This window comes from Schistocerca nitens, chromosome 7 (genome assembly GCF_023898315.1).
Source record: "Schistocerca nitens isolate TAMUIC-IGC-003100 chromosome 7, iqSchNite1.1, whole genome shotgun sequence".
Taxonomy (NCBI): Eukaryota; Metazoa; Arthropoda; class Insecta; order Orthoptera; family Acrididae; genus Schistocerca; species Schistocerca nitens.
The window spans coordinates 470,902,986-470,929,430 of NC_064620.1; positions in this window are offsets into that span (position 1 = coordinate 470,902,986).

A 26,445-nucleotide genomic window follows, 5' to 3' on the forward strand; every position below is an offset into this window, starting at 1 on the left:
TAGGGCAACATTTAATTATTAGGTAAATGAATCATGGGTCAGAGAAGATACTTTTTGCTATCAACAAAAACACATTCTACTATAAATAATTGCATATAGATTTGACAAAATTGATAATAAAGCTACAGATAATTATATTACTTATTTACAGACCTTGATCCCTATGCGACCGTCCAATAGGACGTCAGAACCAACAAGACCAGGAAGACAAAGGAAAAGACAAAGAAACATTAATGTCCTTTCCATATATACTACGATACGGAGATAGTAATTATTACACATCTAAGGTTGCAGAGAGCGCTTCCATTGTTGATGAATATCGATAAGTTAATTTACATTACTTTTTTCGGAGACTATGCTATAATGGTAAGAGCATTGGTTAAAGTTGATTTTCACTACATCTGACACATTTGTTTTGTGAGAATCAACAACGCTATAGATATTTGAAAAATCTCTCATTCCTTGATGCTAGCTAGTAGCACATTTTTTATTTGATTGCATGACTCAGGGTCATCTTCAGATGTATGTAACTGAGTCAGCAACTCGTCTTGTCTACCTAGAACTTCATATCAGACAGCTATGGTACGTGGTTCTGAGCAGACAAGACGAGTTGCTGCCACAGGTTATCAAAAATGTGCAACTTAGACGAAACAATAAATGAGCTGTTGAGAAAGTGGATTTTGACTTTGAGCAGCTGTGTAATTCTCTAATGCATCAACCTGCGAGCCAGAAAAGCACGTCGCTCTGCAAATTTCCTGGAGAATATTTGGTGGGAAAGAAGGCCACAAGGTCTGTTGGAATACAAAAAATGACCTCAGTAGAGGATACAGAATTTAGTTTTCAGTTTATTCCAAAAAACGTGAGACTAGCTTAACTGGTACTAACATAATTGATTGATTAACTAATATCCAACATGATTGTGTATTATGTATTTAATCCAGGGACCTAGAAACAACGGAGATGCTTCGTCCCGCTATAGCCCTCAGTGGTTCACAACCCCACAACACGCCACAACAGTCCACCCGTCCCACTGCCGCCCCATGCCGAATATAGGGTTATTGTGCGGTTCGGCCCTTAGTGAATCCCTCCCCCGGGAACGTCTCATACCAGGCGAAAGTAACCCCAAATGTTTACGTGGTAGACTAATTATGGTGTACGTGTAGGTGGAGACAGTGTCTGCGCAGCAATCGTAGACATAGTGTAACTGAGGTGGAAAAAGAGGAACCAGTCCGCATTCCCCGAGGTATATGGAAAACTGCCTTAAAAACCATCCACACGCTGGCCGGCACACCGGACCCCGACACTAATGAACAGGCGAATTCGTACCAGGGACTGGCACGCCTTTCCGCTCGGGAAGAAGCGCGTTAGACCGCGCGGCTAGCCGGGCGGGCTTATCCAACATCATGAATTACTTATGGTTAAATTAGCATTAAATAGAGCGGAAAGGCAACAACGTTACAACAGGCCACACTCTTAAGAAATTCTTCTCACCTTTTTCTTTTAAATTAACAAAAGTTAAACAAAATCGTCGTTTCTCCCTGTTCTTTGCTTCACTAGCCTTAGGATGTAAAGAATTGTAGCTCAGTTTCATAGAAACAATTTCCGACATCTACTAACGAGAAATTAACAGGTAATAGCAACAAAGACTATAACTGGCCTCTCAGTCTAACGAGACATTCCTTCTGTAACAGCCGGCCGCTGGTGGCCGAGCGGTTCTGGCGCTACAGTCTGGAACCGCGCGACCGCTACGGTCGCAGGTTCGAATCCTGCCTCGGGCATGACACATTTGTGGATGTGTGTGTTGTCCTTAGATTAGTTAGGTTTAAGTAGTTCTAAGTTCTAGGGGACTTATGACCTCAGCAGTTGAGTCCCATAGTGCTCAGAGCCATTTGAACCATTTTGAACCTTCTGCAACATATGTGCGTGACAACTAAAAATGAAGGATAATACTCACAGAAATATTGTCTTGCTCTGATCTGAATCTCAAAAAGATCAAATTAGGAAGCGAGGAAGGAATCATTTTACAACTAGAGCAAAACTTACTTCTAAAAACCAATCTGGTAACCATAGGTTAAGCAAACTGGGAGAAAAGAAGTTGCAGCTGAACAACCAACTGGCTCCCACCACTTGGCGTTAATGAAAAACAATGAACCTCTTCTCACTTTTACAAATTTTCATCTTATACACAAACTAATATTACTAATACTACTAGCAAGAGCGAAAAATCTTCCCTTTTATTAAAAAAGAAGAAGAAGATAATCAACAGCTTACAGTCTCGTTGTGCGTGTTCGGTTACGACGCCATAAGTAGCGCCTAGCCAACTTGGTCACACAACCGAAACTGCGCCCTGGGTAGGACACTTGGGCTACGAACAGCTAGATCTAAAAAAATAGAAAACCACTAGTATCATACAGAAGTTGCTTCAGAAACTGAACGTTGCGATATCAGTTTGTAGGCAATTTACAAGCTTGGTCACTGCAGTGAACAAGAGCACTAGTGGTTCAATTATCTGGACAGTTACAACTTGTGCCCGTGTTCCAAATTATTTTTAAATGGAACAGAGAAGCACGAACCTTAAACGTGCCACCGAATACAAATCTTGCTCCAGTAACTTTCAAGTATGCTATTCCATTACAGCGCCTTTTATACATGGCTTAAACAACCGCTAGAAATGTCAACCCACCAAACAATTTTGACCTCTACTTCGACCACAGTTGTTTAACGTATTAACTGGGCCATTCCCACAGTAACAACTGGCAAAGACTTTTTTAAGAATCGCATCAGAGAGCTCAGGGAAGGAAATGTGTGCCTTTATCGGAAGGAAGTCTAATCAGTTTCCTTTCTATATTCTTAACGCTTCTGTCAGAACAGCTCTGGCACAGTCAGAACCAAAAATCGAACTCGGACGAGGCACCATATTCATGCCACCATCAGTACTGGATAGAACGGCGTTTAACGCCATAACAGCGTAGAGCTCGACCCCATTAGATAGTCAGATGTGGAGCAGTGAATGTGGCTCACCGTTTGTGTTCGATTCGAGCAGCGCAGCAACTCTGCCTCTTCTCCAGACCGACTGCGGGCGGGCGCATCAAACACTGACAGCCCTTAGCAGCATTCGCGCATGCTTCTGGCTCCAACAGCGGCTCCACAGTCAGGAAGGCGCCACGCCACGTTGTCCAGCAGAGCAGTGCTGCCAAACTAACCGCCATGCCACTCACTGCCCAATACTCGATGTCGTCTGCGCCCATCGTGAGCTGCCACTCCCTGTCTTTAATCCGCCACCAACCAACCATAGCGGCTGCCTGCCTTCTTCTATACTCTTTCAGATAAACCAGCGCGGACCAAGGATATCGACGGGGGTTAGGCTCAACTTATCTCCCTCAGAGTGGAACTGAGGCTTAGGTGCATCGCCCGTAAACTCCTTCTTGATCCACCTCAGGTGCACCCTATTGCTCTTCCCCCACTGGGTATCGCAGAGGAGGAAATTCTCCAGTGGGAGTGTTGTGGCCGCAATATAACCCACGAATCTGGGCAATAACTTCTCGGTAATTCCTTGCTGCCCTTACTCTGCCTCCTACACATTTTCAAGAAAACCCTGCCCCGACCAGAATAAAGGAGACCCGTCTGGCCATGATGTATCTAATCCTCTCCCGGTATTACTCCAGCTAAATATTATTGGTTGCCTCCATTTTTGCTTGATCTCTTTTGGATTCAGCTGTTGATGCAGGAGATCATTACCTGACTAAAGTTTGGTCAACAGGGAATTCAAAGGAAGCGCGAACATAAACTTGGTGGGTGTAGTCTTAAGCGCTTCATGGGTCTGGGGCCTCTGATCATGACAGATTACTAAAAGGAATGATAATTTGCTTTTAATTAGAAATTGAAGTTAATTACAGAAATGAAACTAGAGCAGATGGATATTGCTGATGGTGGATGCAATTTTTTTTGGTGATCATATTGACTTCAAGGAAAATGCTGTTATATTTAGAAAATATTAATCTTTTACCAGTAATACCACCATCAGTTTCGCGGAACCGTTATCTGTTATAAACAGGGAAAAAGGAATAATAGTTTGGAGACTATGGCCAGATCATTTGAGGTTCCACGCTTGCATTCAAGTTGGCAAAACGCTTCTTGATGATAGGCAATTAATCTCAGGAACGCTGCAGATGTTGCAATTGAATAAATGGCAGAATACTAATTGCATTGGGCCATTGCGACTCCACGCCACGATAAGTTAAGCTGGTACTGGTTGTAGGCTTTAACAGTAAAGCATTAAGACATATCACATATCATATATCTATTGGGAGAACTGTTAAACTGAGAACTCATGAGTTTAATTTAATTGCAAATTGTTCTAAAGCTAATACATGCCAAATTACATTTGTCAACACAAAAGAAAGATAAATTAGTGATACACAAGGAACGCAACTATAGCGCGTCCTATCAGTATGAAGGCTAACAGACGAGAGGGAGGGATCCGAGCAGGAACGCTCTTCATTACTTTTTAAAAGTAAAAAAACGTGTTACAATCGACAGCAATCAACCCGCTGTATCTTTGAAATATTATTTGTGAAATAAGTGAAATAATAATTGCATTTCATCAAATTAATTAAGTTAGTTATTTAGATTTGTAGTTATTTACTGTAAATAAGTGGATAATGCACTTCATTCGTTCTTTCTGTCGTTCTTGCGACGATAAATTTTGATGGAATTACGTGGATCTGTCCATGTAATGCGTCATGCACCCCAGAACGCTTGATGCTACTTTATTTTTAAATTCCCTTCAAGGCTTGGCCACATAACTTGACAAATGTTTAAATTCTTTTTGGTACTGTTGAAAATGACATTTTTGGTTGTAAAAAATATTTGAGCATTTAAAATTGTTTGTACACACTTCCACATAAGTGTCATATAAAAAATACTTACATATACACATGTATAGCTAATAAAACATTACATCAGTTATACAAGTCGAAGTGCAGTAAATCAGAGTAAATGTAGAATGATAATGGTTTTACATAAACCATCGGTTTCATAGAGTTTTGTTGTTTGATTATAGTCTCTTTTTGTTGATTTCGTTTTCCTCGTGGGAAGGATTTTCAAAATTTTTGTGACGTCTTCAAGATCGATGGTTATAGGGATGGAACGCAGAATTTATACCACATGATGGAATTACAATGGTTTGTTGTTGTCTTGATGGTCGGAGGGTGTAGGTGTGCCGCAGTAGAGTTTCGTCGATATGAATTCGTCGGTAGACGGAATTACAAAGGTCTGTTATAGTGTTTTGCAGAACCGCGACACCAGGTCTGAGCACGTCGTTGAGATGTGGGAGGCGCCCCGCCCCCTTCTGATGGAATGTTTACACCTGCATGTCGCCAGCACTTGACTGCCTCAGCTGTCAGCTTGCTGTGACATCTTACTTTCGCAGCAGCCATGGCGAGACACGAGCAGCTGCAGTGTTGCCAATTCGTTCCCTAGCGTCCCAGGTTGTTTATGGAAAAGATAAAATAGCAGTACCAGATATTTGATAGTTGCTTAAAACGCAAAGCTGCACATACTGTAATCGCTGACTGACTGTTTATCTGCGTATACTGCACTCGATTTTAGTTTATGGATCGCTATTTAGACATTTATGTAAACTTGTGTTGTTCATTTTAGTACAATCGGTAAGGAATGCGTTAGTGGGCAAGTTAGGCCACACAGCAAGAAACAGTGTTTGTTATTCGCTGAAGTAGGAGATCGTTTTTTACAGTTCATACATTGTACTAACATTATTATTACAGTGTGCACACGAGTATCTTGTTATTTGTTCATTTAGTCGCCCACGCATGGTAACAGTTTCATTTTAAACACGCACTCAACACCGCACGCTAACAATTAGTCTCTGTAGAACTCCACAGTGCTGTCGGTACAAGAACTGACCGACAAACGTTTATGGAAACAGTTCGTTTGCATACGTACGAGTGTTTTATGAATTGTGCCTGTGTTTTCTAGCACCACGTCGACACCAGCCTACTGTGTTTGCGTTTTTATCATTTGTCTCTTCGCGTCACAGATTGGCAAAGGTGAGTACTGCACTGTTTACACTTGCTTGACTTACATAGCAGGTCGCACATTCACTGGTCTCGCTAGTTTCACATCGGTAGCAGAGTGTCACATTTAAGTGTTTTTCACAGTCTGTTCTGCATTCCGCAGGTGCGTTTTTCACGGCTATATTGTCCATGCAATTTCACTTACATAACTGTTTGCAGAGAGTTTTGTCTCCTCCTTGCATTACTTCGTGGTATTTAGTTTTACAGTTTACAAAACTTACAATTTGTTTGCTCTGGTTCTGACACTTTCATGCTCTCCTGTGTATGATCCTACGGTCAGATACCTTTTGTTGCACCAGTCTGCTCTACATTTACCTAGTTCGAGAGCAAAGGCTAGGACCCAGATTTTTGTAGCACTGGCTGTTACGTGACACAAGGCTCCCAGCTTTACAAGACGAAAATATAATTGACGAAGTGTCAGGAAAGCGCGAATGAGACAAACGGTCATGGCAAAGAATCAAATCCTAATCATTTTCATATTTTACGTAAATAAGGCAGGGCTCATCCCTACTTGGATACCATGACATATATACACATGTGAGAACAATTCAATAAATATACAAAGAGAAACACATTCAGGTCTTATTTCTAATACAAATAATAAAATGGGAAACAAGTAATACATTTTCTGCCATAGACATACCATTTGCTTACCAGCTTCTAAATCTAACCAAAAAATTATGTGCGTACTGTGTACTATCATGTAAACATAGTCTTGTATGGAATTTGCATTTTACAAAAGTCTTTGTTTTTGTTTTGTACCTAGCACCTCTCTTTTTTCATTGAAAGCATGTGCTGGGTTTCTCTCGTTTGTCGCAGGTTTGTTTAAAGTTCTTCCATCTGATAAGAATAAAAGACTGACATCTAGATATTACAAATAGGAATAACACAGTATGTATGTCACCGTCCTATAGTTTCTTGACACACCACTCTCTCTCTCTTTCCAAGCATTCATCCCGACTCTCAGGGTATGCTGGTTAATAGGATGCGGCATGTGAATTTGAAGGGATGGCCGGATGCCCCTCCTGTAGCCAACCTGTACCCTCCGGGAAGAAATTCGTGTACCCCAACTGTCTGTATCTAGTGGAATCCATGGAATACGAATGTGTTCAAATGTCTGCGAGACATGTAACTGAGGTGGAAGGTGGGGACCAGCCCGGTATTCACCTAGCGGGATGTGAAAAACAGCGTAAAAACCACATCCAGGCTCGTTGGCACACCGGCCCTCGTCGTTAATCCGCCAGGCGGATTTGATCTGTGACCAGCGCACCTACCCGAGTCCAGGCAGTAACGCGTTAGTGCTCTCGGCTGCCCTGGCGTGTTTTCTTGACTCAACACTGATACAAATAATTGTGTTACAAACCACCAGGTTGTAGCAGATGAACACTTTATGGAAAAATATATAAACTGATGGTGACTATATAAATTTCCGGGAAAAGCAAGTGAAATGCAGAATTCCGGCTGAAATAACAAGTCTGTTTACATATAGCCTAGTAAACGCAGAAGTCCAAGTATAGTAAGTCCAGAGCGCAGCCGATTTAACGTCGAACAGCAGGTCTATAACCGCGTAGCACATCCGAATTGTGGAATAGAAACACAGCACGATGAGAACTGTCTTATAGACATTAAGAGTGGCGCCAAGTAAGGCTCCATAGTTAATGGAGCCGGCATCTGGGGTCGCTGTATATGCTGGGCGGCCAATCGTTGAGTGTTATGGGTGGCCAATCGCCATGTTTCGAAGCTAGCTCCCCCCGTCGGAGGTTCGAATCCTCCCTCGGGCGTGGATGTGTGTGTCGTCCTTAGCGTAAGTTAGTTTAAGTTTGATTAAATTGTGTGTACAGTTAGCGACCGATGACCCCAGCAGTTTGGTCACATCAGACCGTACAACAAATTTCCAAATATTTCGATGCGAGCGCGCGCGAGGGGGCCTGCGATGTTAGCAGCAGGCCGCGCCCGGAGGGTGCGGCCAACGATGCACATCTCGGCGGCGCAAAATGGACCGCGCCACTGCTCAGTGCGGAGATTTAATAGTGGTGGATACCATGCCCCTTCACCCTTGGGGAAGCGGGGAACCATCTGCTGCGAATGAAAGCGACATCCATGAAGTCTTCAGCCGCGTTGCAGACTCGGGGCACAGGAGCACACGGACGGAAACGCCCCGGCCGTGGGTGAAGGTTGTATGGTAAGGACGTCGACACGGGAGCCGGTGGAGCTGGAACTAGCAGCATGTCTTCATCTTCATCCGAAGTTACTTGTGCTTGGTGACTGGGAGACATCAATTCCAGAAAGGGAAGCCTCTAGGGGTGGGCGACATCTGAGGTAAGTCGCTCTTGTTGGGGCATAGTGCTGGTCAGTTGGCTGTGGGCAAAAGGCATGTTTAAGTCTGGTATTAATCTGCCTGGGAGGCTTGCGGTAAGATGGGAACTAGGTGACTGGCAATGGTGGTGCAGAGAGTGGGACGGAGATAACTGTTGCCATACTAGTCGTGGACAAAGTTGATTTGCATATCGCAGAAGCTCGCAGTCCGGAAACTGCACCACGAAGACCTTCCAGCACCGGTGCTGGACGATTGTTCCCGGTTGTCCCAAGCTGGTTGCTGGCCAAGACATTGCGCCCACATCGAGGTCCCAGAGCGGAATGTGGAAGTAGTCAGTGGTGGTGCTACCATGAGCAGACTCAAGAGGGTCAGGGGCTGCCGTCCGTGAAGTTCCGCAGGACTTTGAGTCCAATGGGTGTGGACCTGTAACTACTCAAAAAAAGTTAGTGATTCATCAGTGGAGTGACTATGGAGGTATTTCTTCATGTCAGTATGGAAAGTGCGGACCATCCTCTCGCGTTCTCCATTCGATTACGATGGAAGGGGGTCGATGGAAGACGGCGAGTGCCATGCTGGCCACAGACACCACAAATTTCATCTCTATGGAATTGTGGACCGTTGTAAGTTACGAGCACTTCCAGAAGACCTTCAATCGCAAAATTTTTTCTAAGGTAGTGATGGTGTTGAGGTGGCATTGCATCGGACAATGTACGGAAATCTGGAGTAAGCATCAATCACTATCAAGAACATGGTGTTAGGCAGTGGCCTCACAAAATCAGTGTGTACCCACTCCCAAGGGCGAGTACATGTAAGCCAAGATGCCAACGGATTTGCTGGATGTAGTCCAATGTGTGTCATCCTCTGCAGTTTTGCGGTTTCTGCGCTCATGCTGGTAGCGCGCCAAAAATAAAGCCTTGCGCTGGAGACGGTGAGCAGTCCTGCCTGGAAACTTCTCTGGTGGATTAAATAGAGAGATCAGCAGTTTATAATCTGCGACGAGTTGAAAATTTGTGCCATAAAGAAAAACGTCATAACCAGCGCTTCTTTTCATGTTTGGTTGTATCTGCGTTGGGTGTCAGTCAATATTTTCGTTGCATAGGCCACAAGGTGTTTAAAGCCATCCGCCTGCCTGTGTGCCAGGACCGCTCCGACGCCAGTATCAAATGCGCCCGTTGCAATAACTATCTGCTTTGTTGGATCAAAACATACGAGGCACGGGCGCCATCAACAACTAGATTTTCAACCTGTGGAAGGAGCGCTCGCAAGCTGGTGTCCACTGGAAAAGCACCCCCCTCTTTCATACGTGGGAAAAGGAGGCGGTTTCTGTTGCTACAGTGGGTAAGAATTTTCGATAATACGATATGACTCCTTACTTTTAGGGGTAACAAAATGACATTTTCGCCCTGAACCTTGCAGCTCTGCGGCCCATTCTCTGTGCTATTGGTTTGGCTGTTTCTTGCATTAGTAAAATGCCATCAGGGAGGAAATGACATGGGTTTGCCGCTATTAGTATTTAGTCACCAACGAACGAATATTTGAAAAGCTGTGCTCTGAAGACTTAGATAAAGGGCCCAGGTTTCACAGAAACCGGCAGATCTCAGTTTTTGATCCTGACAAAAACAAAGATTTGGTTCAAATGTTTCAAATGGCTCTGATCATTGTGGGACTTGACATCTGAGGTCATCAGTCCCCTAGAACATAGAACTACTTAAACCTAACTAACCTAAGGACATCACACACATCCATGCCCGAGGCAGGATTCAAAACTGCGACCATAGCAGTCGCGCGGTTCCGGACTGAAGCGCCTAGAACAGCTCGGTCACAGCGGCCGGCAAACAAAGATTTGATGAGTCTGGCGCCTGCTACCTTGAATGCACTGAAACGCTCCAGCAATCTGGATTCGTAAGCTTCCCAATTCCCTAAAGCCTTATGAAAGGAAGGGAAATCCGGCACTTTGAAAAAATGGTTAGAGTGCGTTGAATAGCAGCTTCTGGTTCTCGTCCTGATGATGAATAATTTGCGTGAGTAGAACTTCCGTTGTTGATGGTTGCTGGATTGTCGCCACATTACTGTGTTGCAACTAGGAATAACACAGCAAAAATATCACCGTCCTACGTTTTATTCACACAACACCGATAAAAATAATCATGTTACCAAGCGCCAAGTTGTACGTGAACCCTTTACGAAAAATTATGTAAATTGATGGTGGTTATACCAATGCCTGGGAAGTGGAAGTGAAATGCAGAATTCCGGCGGAAACCACAAGTACGTTGACATACTAAACCTAGTTACCGTTGAAGTCCAAGTTCCAGTATAGGATTCGGATCCTAAGTCCAGAGCGCAGGCGAATCAACAGTGAACAGCAGGTCAATCGCAGCGTAGCACTTCCGAGTTGTGGAGTAGCACGATGAGAACTGGCTTGCAGACGTCAGGAGTGGCGTTAAATAAGGCTCCATTGTTAGTGGAGCCAGAGGCTGCGGTCGCTGTATACTTTGGGCAGCCAATCGACGAGCGTAAGGGGTGGCCAAACGCTGTGTTTTGAAGCTCATGCGCACGAATGAGACGTGCGACGTTAGCGGCAGGCCGCGCATGGAGAAGTGAAGCCAACGATGCGTTTCTCGGCCGTGTGTAATGGTGCGCCGCTGCTCAGTGCAGAGATTTAATGCTGGTGGATACCGCTCTGGGTTAATGATGATGACATGAATAAATTGCATTATTGTGACACTTGTTTTCAGTTTTTCAGCTTTTACTGGTGAGACACACTTCGTCAACATGGCATGCAATCTTTCACACATTACAAATAATAGTATCTTGACAATTAAGACAACACGAAATAGTATAAGTCAAAAAACAAAATAAACACATTCATACATGACAAAATAATTATACAAGAACAGGTTATTGACAAGTTTTTCAAAATGCTGGATAAATCTTTTCAGATAGCGGTGGTGGTACAATCCTATGATCTTGTTTGTGTCTGGCCATGCCAGCAAATATGATCCTTCATGAGTAATGTTGACAATTTTGAATGGACCGTTGTGCATTGTTTTCCATTTCTTGCTTTTTTTTCTTGAAGCAAGGATTATTATGGATGGCTTCTATAATATTCCAGGCACGTATCTTTTGCATTTCCCGTTTAACTGTCTCCCTTTTCGACCACGTAATGGATTATGCTTGACGTGAAAATGTCTCACGTGAAACAACATTCATCTTGTAAACGTTTCCTTATATGACTCTAGGTTTACAAGAAAACACATTTACGAAGAATAATGACGGATAAGATGGCTGAGCTTTCTGCTGTTCGCTAAGGTATTCTGATTCTAGTGTCTTAAAGAATATCTTGTTAGAATCAGGTAAAACTTCATTTATATGATTGGATACGTGCTTACCATGTTCATAGTCAACCAGATAATTGTCTGCCTACAACACCTTGAAAACTATAATCTTCAATTTAAGGCTCTGACAAAATTAGTCTTGACGTGCCTTAGTGAACAACTAATTCAAAATAAACTCTACCTCCAACATTTTTTAATTTTTTTGGCAGTTTCCACTCCGGAGGTCGATCTTATCATCCCCCCTTCATATAAATTCCATACTTAACTGCCAAGACACAGATAAGCCCTTAAACTTGCTATTGTGAATGGGCCTAACTAAGGCAGATCGTTTACTGAAATCAATATAAAACCGAAATTAATGTTTGTACTCTAGCAGGGCCATAGGTAATACTCAGATATGCAATAATTTACGTTGTCCTCAAAGTTTATTTCAAAGTCTAAAATAATTTAGGAGACACACAGCTTTGACACTCTTATTCTGAATGGATCATTTTCAACAACTGAGAAATTGTCATTTGAATTCTAAAAATTGTTCAAATGGCTCTGAGCACTATGGGACTTAACAGCTATGGTCATCAGTCCCCTAGAACTTAGAACTACTTAAACCTAACCAACCTAAGGACAGCACACAACATCCAGTCAGCACGAGGCAGAGAAAATCCCTGACCCCGCCGGGAATCGAACCCGGGAACCCGGGCGCGGGAAGCGAGAACGCTACCGCACGACCACGAGCTGCGGACATTTGAATTCTAACAAAATTCTATATGAAATGAATTCCATTGTTGTCGTGTGTTCTACAATGGTTCAGAGGAATTTCAAATTGTTGTAAGAATAGGTACAAGTGTAACAGTTCCATCATTAGTCTGATTTTGTGTGTCGAAGTGGCTAGACGTTTTCTAACTAACTGATGATCAGTTAGAAAGACCTTTGTATGTATCAGACGATGAAATGGTGTATCATTCTGTCAGTGATCCTGATATTCAAGGTCTTCTTGATGGTTCAAGTGATGACGATAACGTGTCGGCTGAAAGTGAGGAGAGCGATGGGATTGAAATACATGAAGGTAGAGTATCATTGTTTAAAGAAACTAATGTAGTTGGGGATATATATACACTATGTGATAAAAAGTGTCAGGACACCCCAAAACATACGTTTTTCATATTAGGGGCATTGTGCTGTCACCATGTGATTAAAAGTATCAGGACACCCCAAAAACATACCTTTTTCATGTTAGGGGCATTGTGCTGTCACCTACTGCCAGATACTCCATATCAGCAACATCAGTAGTCATTAGACATCGTGAGAGAGCAGAATGGGGCACTCGACGGAACTCACGGACTTCTAACACGGTCAGGTGATTGAGTCTCATTTGTGTCATACGTCTGTAGGCGAGATTTCAACATTCCTAAACATCCCTAGGTCCACTGCTTCCGATGTGATAGTGAAGTGGAAACGTGAAGGGACACGTACAGCACAAAAGCGTACAGGCCGGCTTCGTCTGTTGACTGACAGAGATCGACAACGGTTGAAGAGAGTCGTAATGTGTAATAGGCTGACATCTATACAGACCATCAAACAGGAATTCCAAACTGCATCAGGATCGACTGCAAGTGCTATGACAGTTCGGCAGGAGGTGAGAAAACTTTGATTTCATGGTAGAACGGCTGCTCGTAAGCCACACATCACGCCGGTAAATGCCAAACGACGCCTCGCTTGGTGTAACAAGCGTAAACATTGGACGATTGAAGAGTGGAAAAACGTTGTGTGGAATGACGAACCACGGTACACAACGTGGTGATCCGATGGCAGGGTGCGAGTATGGCGAATGCTCGGTGAACGTCACCTCCCAGAGTGTGTAGTGCCAACAGTAAGATTCGGAGGCAGTGGTGTTACGATGTGGTCGTGGTTTTCATGGATTGCGCTTGCACCCCATTGCTTTTCTTGGCACTAATACAGCACAGGCCTACATTGATGTTTTAAGCACTTTCCTGCTTCCCACTGTTAAAGAGCAATTCGAGGATGGCGACTGCATGTTTCACCACGATCGAGGACCTGTTCATAATGCACGACCTGTGGCGGAGTGGTTACACGACAATAATGTCCCTGTAATGGACTGGCCTGGACAGAGTCCTTACCTGAATCCTATAGAACACCTGTGGGAAGTTTTGGAAGGCCTCACCGACAGACATCTGTACCTCTCCTGGGTGCAGCAGTCCTTGAAGAGTGGGCTGTCATTCCCCAAGAAGCCTTCTAGCACCTGATTGAATGTACGCCTGCGACAGTGGAAGCTGTCATCAAGGCTAGTGGTGGGCCAACAACACACTGAATTCTAGCATTACCGATGGAGGGCGCCACGGACTTGTAAGTTATTTTCATCCATGTGTCCGGATGGTTTTGGCCACATAGTGTAGGTCGCCTAATGTTACAGAGTGGTCTGCAAATCCTACAGCAAGGTTAAGAGCAAGGTGAGCATAATAAATATACGTAAATGTGTTTCATGGGTATACTGTTGCAATTATTATTATTCCACTGCTTCGTAGTCTAGTGACTAGCGTGCTGGGCTGTCACCGTTGTGCTCATGGGTTCGAAACTCATCCATAGGTGATTGTTTTAGTGGGGAACACGGCGCTGGGACAGGCTTCCTTGCCTACAAAAGTGAAAACCTCTATCATCCATCCGTCCTTTGGGCTTGTACGCAGTATATGTTTACTTTTTACTTATTGCCAGGTTTAGATTTTTATGTGTTTCTCTGTTATTTCTTTTATTGCATTGTCTTTAACTCTAGTTTATTTCATTTTCCTTTATTTTACATTTTTATTTTAGGGCTGCCAATATTCCTGTCCCTTTCCATGCCATGCACAGTTTGCTCTTCAACTTACTGACAAAACGAAACTATCGTAATTTACTCCTGTTCATAACTGAAGAGAAGTCAAAAGTGATTTTGAGTGAAACAAACAGAACAGTACACGGGTATTACAAGTGAAAGATGCGACATACACTCCTATTACAAGTCAGGAACCGAATGCTTATTTAGGATTTCTTACGTAATCTGGTGTGTACAGATCTGCTGAAGAATCAGGGGGCAACATGATTGGTCGGGCAGTTTTTCGTGCAACGATCCCATTTCAGCGTTTCCATGCAGCGAGCAGATTTCTCAGATTAGAAAAAAGAGGAGATCGACCAGCTAGACGACGTCACGATAAACTGGCTGCTATCAGGACTCTCTCTAAATGTTTCTGGAACTGTTGCCTAAATGTTCGTTCCTTACCAGTATGTCACAGTGGATGAGCAATGGGATCCATTCAGAGGAAGGTGTTCCTTCCGGCAATATAAACCTTCAAAATGCTGAGGATAATAGAGAATTAAATTATGGTTGTCACATGACGTAAAGACAGCTTATGTTTGTGCGTCAGAAATGTAGCCAGGAAAACCAGATAATGTGCCACGAGAGACAAATCAAGGCAGAAATGTTGTTTGGAGGCTTACTGAAAGAACTGAGAAAACCGGGCGAAACATTAAAACCGATAATTTCTTTACGGACTACACCGTGTGCAAAGAACTTCTCAAGAAAAATTTAACATTAGTAGAAACTCTCAGAAAGAACAAAGCTAAGACTACGAAGGAAACGCAGCCAAACAATAGTAGATCGGTACTTCCAACAATCTTTGTGTTTCAGGGGTACGTAACGTTGGTGCCAAGAAAAAAAAAACAGTTTACTCTACAATGCATCGTGAATGTAGTTTGCCTTCAGGAGTGCATAAGAAGCCTGAAATATTACTACGCTACAACAAAACGGTAGAAAGAGCTGACACAGCAGATAAACTCACCAGTACTTATTACTGCTAAAGGTATACTAAACGATGGGCTCTTTATTTGTTCTATAACATGCCAGATATTGCTCCAATAAATGTTTATGTGTTGTATGTACACATCAGTCCAGAGTACTGTCAGAAGAAACTGTACAGAAGGCGGCTATTTCTTAGAGAACTTGGATATGAGCTATTGAAACCAATGCGAGAGGAAGGGATGACCAAAAATCTTTCTAAGAAGATCAAAATTAATTTGGAGAGTATTGCAGCAACGAGTTCAGGAGCAAAATAACAGAAGAACAGGGGCTGGTGAAAAGAGTGTAGACCTAAGAAAGACCGAAAGACAAACAAAATGTGTAATACATGTCAGCCGATCCTCTGTCAAGAACATGCAGTCATTTACTGCAAGAATCACATAAGTTGATGCGATGTGCATGCAAATTGAGTTCAGTACGGTTCTTCAAAGTCAAATTTTGCAATTTAGTTATTGTCTGCTATAATTGTTGAAACTTAAGCTCCAATGTGTGTTTTTCTGCAAAAAGGTATTTTGAAATACCCTCTAAGAATAATTCATTTTTGGAAAAAAATTGTAAATAATTTTTACTTTGTAATAATTATATTCAACAAATGTCGATAAGTTTCAGTGCCGGTTTTCCTACATAAAATAGACCAAGAAAACATATTTTGAAGTACACCTAAGAATATAACATTATTTTTATAGCGGGTCTAACTGACGCATTCACAATCTGTGTGTTTCTGTTTGAAACACAATAGGAGGTAAACGAAGAAAAACGAGCATTCTGTAGCTCCATTTTCAAATAATACTTCGATCTGTGCCTGCTTTTCAATCTTTTTTGTCTCTCCACCAATGGCTCCCGAGCCCACATCTCGTGGTCGTGCGATAGCGTTCTTGCTTCCCACACCTGGGTTCCCGGGTTCGATTCCCGGCGGGGTCAGGGATTTTCTCTGCCTCGTGATGGCTGGGTGTTGTGTGCTGTCCTTAGGTTAGTTAGGTTTAAGTAGTTCTAAGTTCTAGGGGACTTATGACCACAGCAGTTGAGTCCCATAGTGCTCAGAGCCATTTGAACCATTTGAATGGCTCCCGAGACAACACAATTCTCCAAAGGCTAAGTCGGAACCTTTCTGGAGCCACATATCTTATAAAAAAATTTAAAGCAAGTAGATTTAATTTCGCCCCTGTATATGTAATGACAGTGTTTGGTATTCCACCTACTACAGCGTTTGCTGCTGCCTGAAATTGCTCTTCGTAACAAACTGTTCTCCAATATGGATCGTTAGATAACTCATCCCTTACGTCACTTCCTTCTCCTTATAACGATTCATGTTCGCCATAACATTTATTCCGGCTTCATTCCATTACGCATCCGATTTCCGGGAGGATGATAGGACCGCTTTTAGTCTGACACCTGTATATGTTGTTGATGTTGTTGATCGGTAAACCAACTATTTATATGGGTTGGTTATTATATCTGGCTTCATGCTGCTGGTCTTTTTAGCAGGGAGGCGGTTGTGAAATATTTGCCGGCGGCGTACCACGAAAATTATTAGGCTGCCACTGACTCGGTTTGGTTTTGGTTTTACCCCAATATTCCTGATTTTGCGAGTGTCTGTTATTCTGATACCCGTGGTTATAGGTGTGGCTATTATTTTTATTTCTACCCACAAATTCGGAACCGGTGTGGTTTTGAGCGTGCACGCTGTCATTCCTGTGCTCACCAGTGGTCGTGGCTCCGTTGCCGTTCCCAGCATGATTCCTACCATTGTTGTGGTTAGCGTTATGGTGCGGGCCTTCATAACTGTTGCAGGTCATACTTCTCACGTCTTCTTGAATTAAATCAAGCGAATCCACCACAGATATAATGTTTTGCAAAGTGTCTTCTGGCCCATGTAATAGCTTGTCCCGAACATTCTTTGTCAATTTCCTTTTTTAAATTCCTATCATATCTTCCTCTAATATAGGATTGTCCCAGCACCTTGTCTTTCCAATATACTTTTCAAAATATTTCCGAACACTTGCTTAGCATTGTAAGTGTCCTGGTTGAATACTTTACATCTTAAGAGGTGCTTGAAGTTTTTTATATTGGTTTAAGAATAAATATCACCGGATGTGAAAAACTTTTTTCTGGAATAAACACATGAAACTGCCTGTGGTTAAGAAGGCTTTCTTCCAAAAGCACGGCTGCTAATGTTGGTAACTGCATCATGCACCAGTACCATAAGATCCTGTTTCATTTTGCGCTTGCTTGTTGTACATCAGTACATACCCGTACGTTTACGGCATGTGTGTGGGCTTGTGTATTTTGTCACGCGGCGTGTTAACAACTCATTCGATCCGGATCGGACACAATTTCCGCTCTTAAGGATTGAACCGCGGGACATATTTTTTGTTCAACCTTTTTCGTTATTTCGCTATCGTTTTTAGAAACCGATGCTTTATCATATTTTTCTCCCTGAGCAGTTAGCTCTTGTGTCACATTCTGACTCTGCCCCAGAGACAACTTACTTACCTCGCTAATGAGATTCGAGACTTTAGTCTCAATTTCGGATTGTGCAGTGACATCATCTGAAGTACACCTAAGAATATAACATTATTTTAATAGCGGATCTAACTGACGCATTCACGATCCTTCTTTTGTGTAGACTGATGTGATGTGTGGTGCATCAGCTTTAGAACAATTTGCAAATGGCTTTCAACAGTATGGGACTTAACTTCTGAGGTCATCAGTCCCCTAGAACTTAGAACTACTTAAACCTAACTAACCTAAGGACATCACACATAACCATGCCCGAGGCAGGATTCGAACCTGCGACCGTAGCGGTCGCGCGGTTGCAGACTGTAGCGCCTAGAACCGCTCGGCCACCGCGGCATAAGTATCAGGTCTTGCAGCCTTAAATGGTAAACATTCCGCTACCAATCTGCGAATGTTGCGGTCCATACTCTCTGAAGTTAGCTACTCCCTCACCTTGAGGAATGTTTTATGATACCCAAAATGACCCCAAACTCGGACTGACGGAAGTACTAAAATACACCGGGGACTAAACTACTGGGTACACACAGATGAGGTCACTTCATACCATGGGCCTGGAAACATAACAAGTCCTTCTGCATGAAATAACCGCCCAGCATTTAAACCTCATTTAGCTTAATAAGGATGGATTTCAATTCTTGATCACTTCGCCATTCCTCCTTAAGATTGGCAGATAAGTATGTTATTTCTGTTATAACTACCATCGTGCACTTCGCTTCGCTGGAGACTCCGGCTCTTGCTCGGCCTCACCCTCTTGAAACTTGCGACTTAAGGCGTCAACAACTTTGTTTTGCCCACCTCTGATGTTCAGTGGAAATCTTCACTGTCCATCGCGCTATCCGTCTGCTCTTACGAGGGCGGGCCAACATCCAGCTCAAGGCTTGGTAATCGGCTTCATTGATATTGAAAGCTAAGGGTTCATTTTAGCATTGCACCCTTTGCACGTGTTTATTTAGCAACGCTTTCTTCTCGTGACTCCCAAAACATTTAATCAAAAGTGACTTCCGGAAATTCCAATTCCTTATTCTCTAACGCCTCTGCAGTAGTCCTGGGCAAACGAAACATGACTAATGGATAAACAAATTGCAACACGACACAATGATTAGCCTGCTACACATTCGCCAGTTCATGTAATTTAACCAATAACTACAAAATTCCCGTTAATTGGTCAGTACCATCAAGAGATAAACTCATCATTCCTTGAGAGTAGTCATTAGTCTATTAGGTAACCTTCCGAAATAATTATAAAGTTTCAGTTCACGTTTGACGACATTGAAATGAATATCAGCATTCCGTTATCCATCTTACCAACTTAGTCATAACTTGTGTAATTGCAGGAAGAAAACTTCATCCTTCAATTTTTGAGTTTCAGTTGACACCAAGGTATCTTTACTGAAAGTGCAAACATCACGGATCCTGTCAGCCAAATGATCGTGGAGGGCCTGTACTCGACAAATTTGCTTACGAGACGGGGAGATAACTTCGAATGCTGACACATTATCCTGGAGATACCCTAACAAATTTTTGCAAAATACTAACTACTGCCATCAAGAATAACTCCTAATGTATGACAACAGCTGAAAAGTTTGTGGGACAAAAGTTACATGGGACAACGTGGGCAATAATATGACGCTGGTTTTTTGTTGCTAGGTCGGGTCGCTTCAGAGATTTGAAGATCAACTTCGTTTTCTTAAATGGGATGCTATAGTTTGGTACTTATTTTCTGATGGCGGCTATCGAGACGAACCCAATGATGTGTAACAGTAAGGTCTTTGAAGGTCAACGAAGGTCAGAGAAGTGGCATGAACGTCCATTTACAGAAGGTGTTCGAAGTGATGACCATGCTATCTCTTTATCGTGGATTGAGTGGTATTACTTATCACTTCGGCATTTATCGAAGCACGTACTCTGACTATTCTCTCTCGTATATCGTGCAAATAGTAAATATTCGCTAAATACGGCGTATCCATCTAACGTGCATCTGACACAAACTTTTCAGCATCTACTATACTTCCGGAGTTATTCTACGTGACTCACCCTGTAGAATCAACTCACTCACTTCTCCCACTGATTCGCCCGAAATTGTTTATTGGCAACGTCATGGTAGCAGGAAATCGTTGCCAGAGTTCACCAACACTTCCTCTTTACGTATGCGCACCTCACATTGGACACATAGCTTCGGATGCTGCCCCACCAATGACTTTCCTTACTCCAGTGGTACCCATACTGAAACATAGAGCAATACAATGCGACAAGAGCTGCGGAAACAAGAGCAAATATAATATACAATAACAACCACACCGTTATTGTAGCACCAGTATACCATTTTTTATTCTCATCCCATGAAACGCAACCGTACCCTGCTATTACTGGTAGGTAGAAAAACAGGGCGCTGGAGGTGCTGGAAAAAACGACAAGGTAACAACCTCACAAAAGGCTGCCCTTTTAAAAAATATATTCGCTCAGCAGCAGTTAAGCAATATTATTGTTTGTCCTCTTTTCTTTGCTCCAATAGCCATTAGCTAGATAAATTGTTGCTCAATTTTATAAAAATAGTTGCAGACCACTATTAACACTAAATTCTGAGAGAACAACAACAAAGATTACTATTGACCAAACAATTTAAGAAGCCATTCATCAAGAAAGATTTGTGCATGACAACTAATAATAAAAGAAATTCATCACACAAACGTTGCTTTGCACTGATATCATTTTCAATAACGATCAAATTAAAAAGCGGGAAAGCAATTATTTTACAACCAGGCACAAACTTAATTCTAGGAAACCTTTCTGGTTACCATACTCGAGGATTAAAAGAATCGGCGTAAGACTGGTTAGAGCTGAAGAGCTAATCCTGCGTCCACCACTTGGTGTTAATTAAAAACAGTAAACCCTTTTTCCAAATGTTCATCTCATGGATGAAATACAGTTACGAATACTACTAACAAAACCAAAAATGTTTTCTTTCATTAAAAAAAAAAAATCCACACCTCACAGGCTCGTTGTGCGTCGTCGTTTACGACAGCACACGTCGCTTAGACGACTTGGTCACACAAGTAGGCTCTACGCCCTAGGAAGGACACTTAGACTAAGAACAGCTAGATCTCAGACATGTTGTTGTTATGGTCTTCAGTCCTGAGACTGGTTTGATGCAGCTCTCCATGCTACTCTATCCTGTGCAAGGTTCTTCATCTCCCAGTACCTACTACAACCTATATCCTTCTGAATCTGCTTAGTGTAGACATATGAAAACACTATTAACATACAGAAGTTGCTAAAGCAACTTAACATTGCTATATCAGTCAGTAGGCAATTTACAAGCTAGGCACTGTCGTGAGCGAGTGCACTAGTGGTCGAATTGTCTTCACAGTTATAAGCTAATGCCCGTATTCCAATTTATTTTTCAAGATCAGGAGGACGTGACGACACGTTCTCCCACAGAGACGTGCTGCCAAACTAACCGCCGTGCCACTAGCTGCCCAATGGCGGGAACCGACTCAATCCATCGCGAGCCGCCTCACCCTGTCTTTACTCCACCATCAATCAACCGCAGCGATTCCAGCAAACTTCTGTTTGAAATAAAGCAGTGCGAGCGATGGATATCGGAGGGAGCTAGGGCTCAATATCTTAGGAGCTTTGTCTGCTATTTGTGACTAAATATTCGTGGGCAAAGAGGGTTAAGTGATCCGTCATCATTGTCAACTGTTGGGCTTATTTGGTGAGAACTTCAGTGTGTAGTGCGTAAGACTATTTTTTGGAGCTGTCTGCTGTGCCGTTAGAGTTTTTAGCTGTATGTGTTATATTGTTTTAAGTTTAACCCGGTTACATCTTTGCTACGTTACAAAGGTAAAATGATTTGTGTCGTAGTTATTCTGGGTGAGTTGTCGTATTCCTTTCTAATCTTAAATGTAATTTAACTTCTACTCCAGCTTAATGTAAGTTCCATTACGTTACCTGCAGTTTTACTTTAAGTCATGTTGGTGTTGTTGTTTAAAATTCACATCAACATTTTTCATTTTTCCCCAGAATTAGAGACATTTGTCACAAGTCAAAATCAATTTAAGCACATTTGTACATCCTCCCTTGACTGAGATTACCAGCCCACCGAATTCTATGTTTGGCTAATTTTTCGTTATCTTCTAAAAGACTGTTCTGAGACGTTAAATAACCTTCATCTGATTTAGGTAAAATATTTTAAAGTTGCTCATGGCATGTTACAAGTGTTAACTGATGCATTAGCTAAATGTTTATTGATGTCTATTGTATTGTTCTGGAAATTTTGTTACTTGAAGTGTTGTTCTGTCTGTTCTACTAGCACCTGATTTCATACTGTGGTTAATTGTATTTCAGACACACCACCTTACTGAGGTCAAACTCTACAAAAGGTCGTAATTCGCTGTCTCAAATTAAATTCAAAATGGAATCACAATGAAATGAATACACTTACCTGCTTACAGGCGTTGACATACGTCAACGGGGACAGATGAAAATGTGTGCCCCGACCGAGACTCGAACCCTGGATCTCCTGCTTGCATGGCAGACGCTCTGTCCATCTGAGCAACCGAGGACACAGAGGATTCCGCGACTGCAGGGATTTATCTCTGGCATGCCTCCCGCGAAACCCACATTCTCAACATATTGTCCCGCACTACATTCGTAGTGCCCCCGCCCATTGTGCTCATTACTCGCGGCGCGTTGCCGATTCCCGTAAGAGTTCGTGCACTGTTTGTGCATTCGCATAGAAGAAGAAGATGGTCAAGTGGCCGGTGAGCCTTAACTTTCGGACATGTCCGAAAGAACAGATACCATCTTAGTAAATATAAATTCCAAAGGTTTATAATTGATATTTAGCAAATTTCTCATGTAGAAATAAATTTTTAAGAAGTTTTCACAACTCCATTAATAAAAGGATATTTATAATACACTAAACGGGTTTGCTACAATTTTTACTTAAACCTCGTTTTAAGGCTTCATCACAACTCCAGAAAAATTACATATGATATCAGATGAATGGATTTTCGATCAAAATGCTCTAGTCATATAAAATTACTTCATGAGAAGATCACTTCTAAACGATATAAAAATCATAGACATGAAACTGACATAAAATTGGTGACTGCCAGCAATATTATAGCACCTCCTCTCCCTGTTTCGTCTTATAGCCGTTAGCTATGTCTAGTAGCTACAATTTTGCTGGCAATTACCAATTTTATGTGAGTTGCGATGTCACTAATTTTTATATGATGAAATATGACGAGAGAGTTTTGTTTGTAAATCTGTTCATCTGGTACTACGTGTTAGTTTGTTTTGGATTTTCTGATGAAGACGCCAAATGCATGTGTCGGAACCAGGTCTGATGCAACCGGTTGCATGTATTATACAAATCATATACTTCTACACTTGCTGGCTCACCGCTATGTTGAAAATTATAAGAATTTATCTCATTTCTGGATGAAGTGTTATGTTTTTGTGGCCTGGCACCTTCCCACTCCCAGCTCCTCGCTTGTTACCGATCCCGCTCATGCTATTCAGAATCACAGTCGCAATATCAGATCTGTCTCATTGTTTCCTTTGCCTATCCTAAACTGAAACTGATCGTTATCCAACAAGCCCCCAATTTAGCGTTCCCATTGTTCTGACTACTATTCATGTCAGTAGTGGTTCTTACGATCCTTTTACTAGGGTCGTTGCGGAATCACTTAGTTAACAGAGGCGGTCAGCGTTAATGAATGCTAATAAACGCCCGGCTTCTGTCGGCTGCCGGCTCCAACGTAACTGGCGCGACGGCTCACTGCCCCAGGAATGGAGCTGCAGCTGGAGCTGGAACAGCTAGCACGTCCCCACTGGAGGAGGTGGGAGGTAGGGGCAGTTCATGGCCCGGCGACCCTCCGCAAAGCGGCCTACGCCCCTGTCCAGCGCCGGCGGCCACTCCAGCGGATTGCGGACAGCCGGGCCGCCTCCAGGGACCACTCTTGCGCGGGGGCTGCGGAGGCGGCGGCGCGCCGTGTCCTCTGTGGTTTCACTTAGCGCGCCTGGCCGGCGCCCTGCCTTCCGCCTCCATTATACATGGCTTCCGGCGCTCCTCTAGGCCGTGTCGTGATTATTCGCAGCTGCGTTTGTTGCTCTGCTGTCCGTCGCGGCCTTCCTCTCCCACAATCCGTGCTCCCTCGGGCGTTATCTCACCACTAGCCGCTTCCTCACGCTTCTGTGGTCACCGAACCATTCCTTTTACAGAGATTAAAAGCATTCCCTTAATCAGGCATCACAATACAACTAATTATTTATTTCTCACTATACAGTATGATCCAAAACGTTTCACCCAATTTCATTCTTGTACATGATTGTTAACAGGAACTTGGGGGAAGCTTTTACTTATTCATCGAAACTAAAAGTTTAGCTAGGCGTCAGTTGCAAGAAACCGGCCGGCTTCTCAGGATCAAATAGCTCGGTGACTAGTTCGTTTGTAAGTAGGTTGGTTATTTTTTTATGTTGGTAACGCCACGTAGCGCTCTATATGGAAATCACTGACTGTGCTGTGTGAAGGCCGTGGTTGGTTTGCATTGTTGGAGTATATGCTATTGTAGTGTTGGGCAGTTGGATGTTAACAGCGCGTAGCGTTGCGCAGTTGGAGGTGAGCCGCCAGCAGTGGTGGATGTGAGCAGAGAGATGGCAGTTTTGAGAGCGGATGATCTGGACGTGTGTCCATCAGAGAGAGAGTATATTTGTAAGACTGGATGTCATAAACTGATATATATATATATATATATATATATATATATATATAATGACTTTTGAACGCTATTAAGGTATACACATGGTTTGTTCTCTATCAAAATCTTTCATTTGCTAACTATGCCTATCAGTAGTTAGTGACTTCAGTAGTTAGAATCTTTTGTTTAGCTGGCAGTAGTGGCGCTCGCTGTATTGCAGTAGTTCGAGTAACGAAGATTTTTGTGAGGTAAGTGATTTGTGAAAGGTATATGTTAATATTAGTCATGGCCATTCTTTTGTAGGGATTATTGAAAGTCAGACTGCGTTGCGCTAAAAATATTGTGTGTCAGTTTAGTGTTGATCACAATAGGTAAAGAGCGAAATGTCTGAGTACGTTCAGTTCTGCTTAGCTGTTTGTAAATCAAATAATGTAAGAGGTTTATCAGCACAGTAATTCATTAATTTTTCTAAGGGGACGTTTCACGTTCATTACACAAGCGCGTCTTGCCCAGTTGGCGATAGCACAGTAACAGGAAGAGATTTGCGTGCTGTGTCACATCAGGTGCAGTTCAGTTATGACTGCGTTGAGACTACGGCACTGCACCTTTTACAGTTAAAATCGAACGACCACCGTCACACAGAGTCCCCGAACGGAGGAAATCTTTCACGCATTGGGGAATCAAACCATTAGTTTAACAATCCGCCACACTGACGCTGCAGCTGTCGAGGCGGATGATAAGGTGGTTGTATATGTATAGAAAAACTCGGACGTCACCCAATGTGCTCGTTCAAGACGTAAAGCGCACTCGAGTGATTTTTGCACGTAGTCTGTAAAAGTCGACTGGTCGTGCCATCCGAGTGTTAAGTATACCTCTCGTGTCTCTCTGGCGTGGTTCTCGCTTCCCACACCCGGGTTCCCGGGTTCGATTCCCGGCGGGGTCAGGGATTTTCTCTGCCTCGTGATGACTGGGTGTTGTGTGACGTCCTTACGTTATTTAGGTTTAAGTAGTTCTAAGTTATAGGGGACTGATGACCATAGATGTTATGTCCCTTAGTGCTCAGAGCCATTTGAACCATTTTTTTTTCTCTCTGGAGTATTTTGTGGTGACGCCTTTGTTTCAAACGTTACATGATTCAATCGCCTCATTCCAAAGACGACGGAATAAACCGTGCTTTAGCACTGTGGACAAATGTATGTCGGAGACCTCGTCGTTGACACTCCGAGCGTCTTTAACAATTTAGGGTGGCTTGCGACACTTGTCCTTCGGAGACAACCGTTGTCCCAAAATGTTTATACAAGAGCTTTCCAGAGTGTAAGTCGTGCTGTGGCGTGGGGCAAAATCTGTAGTAAAATAGTGGGTGTTGTCCTAAGAGTTTTTTATATGGGTCGGGTTGAAGGCACCATAGTCTTTAGCGATATGAAACAACACTGAATTAAATCACTCAAGTATTAGTCATATCCTGTACCGATGACATATTTTTCCGGTGGTACAGGACATAAGTGCCAGTCAGGAAAGGTAACCATGTCATGTGCTCACTCGGATACAAAAGTAGTGCTCAGTTAGTAACTAAGAAAACGCAGCCTCTAACACTTGCAGAATCTTTCACATTTTGGGGGATCAGGTACGC